The sequence below is a fragment of the Arachis stenosperma genome, chromosome 3 (assembly GCF_014773155.1).
Source record: "Arachis stenosperma cultivar V10309 chromosome 3, arast.V10309.gnm1.PFL2, whole genome shotgun sequence".
NCBI classification, from domain to species: Eukaryota; Viridiplantae; Streptophyta; class Magnoliopsida; order Fabales; family Fabaceae; genus Arachis; species Arachis stenosperma.
Window position 1 is genome coordinate 44,574,146 of NC_080379.1, and position 8,050 is coordinate 44,582,195.

At 37.4% G+C, this 8,050-nt stretch overlaps 1 non-coding gene across 1 annotated transcript; it reads right to left on the bottom strand.

The window, feature by feature from the left end:
- Positions 1-5,590: 5,590 nt before the first annotated feature.
- On the bottom strand, positions 5,591-5,697 carry LOC130972101 (small nucleolar RNA R71). Its single transcript, XR_009083299.1, has one exon. It is a non-coding gene; the product is annotated as a small nucleolar RNA R71 (small nucleolar RNA).
- Between the last annotated feature and the right edge of the window lie 2,353 nt (positions 5,698-8,050).

Consider the following 8,050-nt stretch of genomic DNA (forward strand, 5'->3'; position numbering starts at 1 on the left):
TGTTCTTTTCCAAATAAAGACTCAAAAGCATCTTCATCTGTTTCACCAGCAGCTTGCCGATTTCGGAAGTCTTCCTGATTAGAAGAAACATTTAAAATGGAATTAGTTACCATATCCTAAATTTGATTTATAATCGTTAATAATTCAATGAACTCTCATACAATTGCATCTTGTGTTTCCTAATCAACTTCCTTCCTTTTTCGACTTGTTCGAGTATTAATGAACATTTCAAACATTTTTGGTTCCTCATTTGTTCCCTTTGTCGTGCGCTACAAAATAAAGTCTTAAATAAGTAAGGCTATAACAACATAACTAAAATTAACTAAACAAATCACAACATGATTATTAAATAAGTACACCAGAGCCACTCGTACTCTTCCGAAATCGATTGGCCCCATGCGATGTAAAAACTTTTGCTGTTCTTTATGTTTTTTGTTCTTTTCACTTATTGACTATAATTGAATAAAAAGTTAGCACATAAAAACAAAACACAATATAATTAAATTTTGCTTCAGAAAACAAAACTACATCAAACAAAATAGCAGTAGATATAATTGCACAAAATAAAATTACAGAAAATAAAATTGCACAAAACAGAACTACAAAAAATAGAATTGCACTAAATCAAAATTACAGCAAACAAATTAGCCAAAAATAAAATTGTAAAAACTGAAGTTCAGAAGTTCAGAATGGAACTGGCACTTTAATTCCACCTACCACTGCCATATTAGTTTAATTCAGCAATATATCCAAAGAAAATTCAATTCAATTTAGGAACCTACCTCTGATCCTTTTCTCTTTAAATATAAAAGGTGCATGACGTGGCGGAAATTAGTCGATTAAGAAATTAATATAAGAAATACGTTGCAAGTACAGTTCCTAACCAGCAAAAATTCGCTTATCAATTTAGAAAAGAATTGTCACAAATTTAAGAACAAAATACTGGGAGTAGGAATCACAGGTCGTCTCCCAACGAGTTGACAAAAGAGTGCTATTTTATTAGTCAGGAGTTTTCCGGGAAATTTTGAGAGTTGGAGAACAGAAAAATAAATAATTGTATTTGAAAGGAATAAAAAATTAGCAAGAGAATTTATATAATCAAATAAAAGCCTTGACCGGGGGAAGATTAATTGGAAGTTCTATTCTTGTTGGATTTTTCTAAGTGTAATAACAAGAGGTTATTGTTTTCACTTAGTTAACCCTTACTAAATAAAGGAAAGTTAAGTGATTAAGCTAACTCTCATTCACAAGTCCTAATCCTCTCCTTACGGAAGAATTAGTGTTAGCAAATAAAGAATTAGCCAACAACGTCCAATTGAAATTGACAGTTGAGTGCTCCAACACAAGGGTCTCCTCTTAATCGACCCCCAAGTCAAGTTAGGAGTCTACTCCATTGACATGAATGTAACGTTCACAGGCATGTAAAGGGAACAAGAAGAAGACATGATAAATGAAATAAAATAATACTGAAAATTAATTAAAAATAAAAGTAGTTCCTTGCATTAATAAATCCCAAAATTATAACATACCTATCTAAGCAGGATTAATAGGTAATCCAACGAGTAAATGAATAGAAAACAAACTAGAATAGTGACTTCAACGGAGGTAGTGGCTCTTCTCAATATCCAAAGCAAAAGCATAAAATCATAAAAACTAGAATCTACGAATGTGAAGAAAACCTGGAGGGAGTGGTAGAATTCTCTCTCCAAGATTCAAAAACTAAAACTAAAACTATGTGTAATGTAAATGTGTCTTGAGTCTCTGCTGTCCCCTGGCTCTAGTCTCTGTTTTTAGGCTGAAAACTGGGTCCAAACTCAGCCCAAAATCGCCTCCAGCGTTTTCTGCGATTTCTACAGGTAGCGCATGTCACGCGTACGCGTCAGTCACGCGTACGCGTTGTTTGGCGAACTTCTTGGTATTTTAATTGCAAATATATTAGGAGTTACAGCGTGCCAGCTAGTGCATAAAAGACTAACAAATCTTTTATTTCTACCAATTGTGCCTATAAAACTAGTTAAATTAGACACACTTTGATTGGTGGGTCATACTGGTTGTCCAATATCAAAAATAACTTCTTTTCGCTGTTCTATGGTTCTTGCATAAATCTCTTTGCAAGTTATTTTTTCCTGGGTTTTCTTCTTTGGCTCTCCTAGTTTCATGCATTAGGGGAAAAATTAAGGAATAATTAGTGATGCCAATTGAAAAATTAAGCATTATGATTTACAAAAGAATATAAAAAATGAGCAAAATATTGCCTTTGTCATCATCAAGTCCTCCATCACATATGAATAATAATTTTCATTAAGTGGCAAGCTATCTCCCACATCATCACTTAGTTCAGAGCTTAGTCCATCAATTTCTACATCTATCCCATTTTCTTTTAAGAATTCATCAACAGTTGTAGCCCTTACCCTTGGCTTGCTCTTTTCCTTTCTTGATCCATCTTGCTCCAATATTAAATCTTCAGCTTGTGGGGGTAGTGTTTGAACTAGGCAAAATAGTGTCATGTTGCCTTTTTTGAGTCCTATCATGTGTGACTTGAATGATCAGTTGTTGCCCTTGGTTGACTGTGGGTTGAGTAGAATTTGCACAACTCCACTCTTGGCTTACACTTGTTGGCACGCTATTATTCATATTACGAATTGCGTCGAGCTTCCTTTTAAGTTCATCTGCACCCATCTTTGTAAGCTTAGAATTATTCAAGCCTTGTGTAGACGGTTCACCTTGCACTCCATGCTTCTTTTTCTCAGCCATAGTCACAGTCAAGGGATTCTTTCTTTTTTTATTTTCTGGTTGTTGCGCAGGAATGCTCGGCTGTACTTCGAAGGTTTTAGGTGTGAAATTCGTCCTTTTGCTGATTGTATCAAGTGTGCTTTGTAAATGAGTAAAATCCAGCTTCTTTGACGTAGATTTCTTCACTCCTTTGGTTACACTCAACTCTTTTTGCCTTTCGACTACATCCAACCTTGGCATAGTTTCCTCCTTGTCATTAGGTGTTGCACCTTGCATCTCATATTGCTTGCGTTCATTTACAATCTTTTGTCTCTTGGCTTCAAATTGTCGAAGTAAATTCTTACTTGATGTTGCTTTAAGATCAATAAATTCTTTATTCCTACACAAATAAATTAGTTAACTTGAGTTAATATAAGCAATAAAGTGACATATCTGATGCGTGAGCATGTTGTCTATCTTTTCCTAGTGAATTTACATTTAAATTGTTGAGTTTAATTAAGAATTAATTATATTTTAGCCACTATGGATGCTATTTTGAGTTTTGAGCAATTTTATTTATTTTAGGTAGCATTCATCAGAATTTGACGGAGTTCTGCAGCCCAAGAATCAAAGGAGATGGCTGCGAGGAGCGAAGCGCACGCATGCCTGACGTGTGCGCGTGATCTGGAAGTATCCATGGCGACGCGTACGCGTGACTGACACGTACGCATGATTTGAAGATTTGCTCCACGACGCGTGCGCGTGACCGACGCGTCTGCGTGACTCCCGAAGAAGACCAGCGACGCGTACGCGTGACTGACGCGTACATGTGACATGCGCCACGTGCAGAAAACACAGAAAACGCTGATGGGTTAATTCTGGGCCCCATCTTAGCACCCAAGTTAGGCGCAGATCCAGTAAAGCCAAGTGGTCCCCACGTTACAAGACGCGGAGTAGTTAATTAATTCGAATTTAAATTCAAATATTATTTTTTTAGGAAGAGATATTATTTTTATTTTTTAGATAATTAGATTTTAAATCTATTAGGATTAGTTATAAATAGAAACTCTGTATATTTAGACAAAAACACACATTGTTACCAGAACCCTTATTTTTTCTCTCTGAACCATGAGCAACTAATCCTTCACTGTTAAGGTTAGGAGCTCTGTCTATTTGTATGGATTGATTTTATTGCTTTTTCTATTTTAATTCATGTATGGATTTATAATTTAAGAATTGTTTTTGCTCTTTATCGTATGAATTTGGGTGGAACGAAAGTATGACCCTTTTTCTATTTGAGTTCTTGTAAAACTTGGAAAAGCTCTTTACTTGAACAACAGCTTGAAAACATATTCTCCTAAATTTTAATTATCTGGATTTAACGGGATACGTGACATATAATCCTTCTATTTTTAGGTAATTAGAATTTATGTGGCATGCAAACTGGAATTTGATCATGTAGCTTCTAATTGGAATTAATTGACCAAGGAATTGGCAGTTAATGAATTTTAGAGGAGACTAGAAAGGTCTAAGGAATTAGGGTCTAGTCACATATAGTTTGCCATAAATTAAATCCTACATAATTAAAATAGTTAGTAAGAAAAGTAAATCCGGAAAAATTAGATAACTCTGAAGCCTTAACTGTTTTATCCATATTTTATTCCTAATTTATTTAATTGTCTATACTTTTGATATTCTGAATTCAAACTTAAACCTTTTGAACATGTCAAAACCAATTTCTGCTTGCGCCTAACTAAGCCAATCAATCAATCATTGTTGCTTGATCCATCAATCCTCGTGGGATCGACCTTACTCACGTAAGGTATTACTTGGTACGACCCGGTGCACTTGCCGGTTAGTAGTGTGGGTTATAAAATACCGCATCAAGTTTTTGGCGCCGTTGCCGGGGATTGAGAGTGATTAACAACTATTAGTTATTTGATTGCTTAGATTAGGCATTTTAATTTTTATTTTAATTAAATTTTGCTTTTAAATTTTCGAAAAAAAATAAAATAAAAAAAAAATCTTTTTTTACGTTAATCTTTTTTTCTTTTTACACTTCCTTTTTTTCTTTCGTTCCCCCTCCCCTGTCACGTTTTCCTTCTTTTTTTCTTTTTGTTTTTTTTCTTTTATTAAAAAAATATTTTTAAAAAAATTTTAAATAAATAAATAGCACCAATATTTTTCTTAATTTCTGAAATTAAGTTTGGTGTTGATTATTTATTATTTTTCTTCTATTTATTTTATTCAATATTTTTATCTCTTTACACAAGTTACCTCACTGGGAATTCTCTGCACTTTGACGTAGAGATTCCCATTCTTTCTTATTTTCTGTTTGTTTATGCACAGGAACAGAGACAAAGAACATCTCTTAAGCTTTGATCCTGAACCTGAAAGGACTTTCAGGCAGCGTTTACAACAAGCAAGCCTTTATAAGGCTGCAGAATCCACTATGGATCCGACTAATACTGAGAATACCAATGCGGCAAACCCGAATGGGAATGAACAAAGGAGAGTACTTGGCTCTCTCTCTGCTCTTACTGCATATCTGTATGGAAAGAGCATTGTGGTGCCTCCTATTACTGCGAACAACTTTGAGTTGAAGCCTCAATTGGTCACTCTAGTGCAACAAAACTGCCAGTATCACGGTCTTCCCCACGAAGACCCAAATCAATTTATCTCTAGTTTTCTGCAAATTTGTGATACTGTAAAGACAAATGGAGTAAACCCTGATGTGTACAAACTCATGCTCTTTCCGTTTGCTCTGAGGGATGGAGCAAAGCTATGGCTAGATTCCCAACCCAAGGAGAGTTTGGACACTTGGAACAAGGTGGTTACTGAGTTTCTCACCAAATTTTTCCCATCAAAGAAACTGACTAAGCTTAGGGTGGAGGTTTAAATCTTCAGACAAAAGGATGGTGAAACTCTGTATGAAGCTTGGGAGAGATACAAGCTACTGACTAGGCAATGCCCTCCAGACATGTTCTCCAAATGGACTCAACTAGATATCTTTTATGAAGGCTTGAGTGAAATGTCCAAGATGTGTTTAGACAATTCTGCAGGAGGTTCATTGTACAAGAAGAAGACACCGGAAGAGACTATTGAGCTAATTGAATTGGTTGCAAGCAACCAATATTTATACTCATCTAACAGGAATCCTGTGAACTCTGAGGCTCCTCAGAAGAAGGGTGTCATGGAAGTGGAAGCTCTTAATGCTATTCTTGCTCAGAACAAGCTTATGTCTCAGCAAATAAATCTACTTACTCAACACATGGGTGGCATGCAAGTCTCAGCTATCAACACCCAAATCCACCATAGCAAGTCCCCTATGACATGGCAGGTAATTTTGTGCAAAATGATAATTATGATTATGCTCAACCTTATTTTGAACAGGTGAATTACATGGGGAGTGGTCCCAGAAATCCCAACAATGACCCATATTCTAAGACATATAACCAGGGGTGGAGGAATCACCCAAATTTTGGATGGAGGGATCAACCTCAGAGACCTCAAAACTTCAACAATAATTCTCAGGGCGGTTTTCAACAGAACAATTAGTTGGAAGCAATATTGACAGGTTTTAGACAGGAAACCAGAGCATCCATCAAGAACCTGGAAATTCAAATGGGTCAAATAGCCACCAGAGTTAATGAAATTGATCAGAGGACCACTAATAGCCTTCCTAGTAACACAATTCCAAATCCAAGAGAGGAATGCAAGGCCATCTCTGTGATAAGTGGACAAGTGGCAAGTACGGAAGCACAAGTTATGCAGGAAACCAGAGCCTCCATTAGAGATTTAGAGGTGCTAGTGGGCCAACTGAGCAAGGAAATACTTGAGAGGTCTGCAAGTACATTTCAAGGTGATACAGTGGTGAACCCAGGAGATGATTGCAAGGTTATTCAATTGAGAAGTGGTAAAGTAGCTAGCTCTGAGACCAAGGCCAATGAAGAGCTAGTTGAAAAGGAAGCTCCGGAAGAGAAGAAGGAAGAAGTAGAGCACGCCCCTCTAAAACGTGTAGACAACTGGTGCGCGAAATTGTGATCACTACACAACTTTGCACAAGTAACCAGCAAGTGCACTGGGTCGTCCAAGTAATAAACCTTACGCGAGTAAGGGTCGATCCCACGGAGATTGTTGGTATGAAGCAAGCTATGGTCACCTTGTAAATCTTAGTCAGGCAGACTCAAATGGGTATAGTGATATACGAATAAAGCATAAAGATAAAGATAGAGGTACTTATGTAATTCATTGGTAGGAACTTCAGATAAGCGTATGAAGATGCCTTCCCTTCCGTCTCTCTGCTTTCCTACTGTCTTCATCCAATCCTTCTTACTCCTTTCCATGGCAAGCTTATGTAGGGTTTCACCGTTATCAGTGGCTACCTCCCATCCTCTCAGTGAAAATGTTCCTATGCTCTGTCACAGCATATGGCTAATCAGCTGTCGGTTCTCGGTCAGGCCGGAATAGAATCCAGTGATTCTTTTGCGTCTGTCACTAACGCCCCGCCTGCTAGGAGTTTGAAGCACGTCACAGTCATTCAATCATTGAATCCTACTCAGAATACCACAGACAAGGTTAGACCTTCCGGATTCTCTTGAATGCCGCCATCAGTTCTTGCCTATACCACGAAGACTCTGATCTCACGGAATGGCTGGCTCGTTTGTCAGGCGAGCACTCGGTTGTCAGGCGATCAACCATGCATCGTGTATCAAGAATCCAAGAGATATTCACTAGAGCCTTGATTGCTTGTAGAACAAAAGTGGTTGTCAGTCACCTTGTTCATAGGTGAGAATGATGATGAGTGTCACGGATCATCACATTCATCAAGTTGAAGAACAAGTGATATCTTGGACAAAGAACAAGCGGAATTGAATAGAAGAACAATAGTAATTGCATTAATACTCGAGGTACAGCAGAGCTCCACACCTTAATCTATGGTGTGTAGAAACTCCACCGTTGAAAATACATAAGAACAAGGTCTAGGCATGGCCGAATGGCCAGCCTCCCAATGATCTAAGAACTAGATGTCCAAAGATGAAAATACAATAGTAAGAGGTCCTATTTATAAGAAACTAGTAGCCTAGGGTGTACAGAGATGAGTAAATGACATAAAAATCCACTTCCGGGCCCACTTGGTGTGTGCTTGGGCTGAGCAATGAAGCAATTTCGTGTAGAGACTCTTCTTGGAGTTAAACGCCAGCTTTTATGCCAGTTTGGGCGTTTAACTCCCATTTAGGTGCCAGTTCCGGCGTTTAACGCTGGAATTTCTGAGGGTGACTTTGAACGCCGGTTTGGGCCATCAAATCTTAGGCAAAGTATGGACTATCATATATTG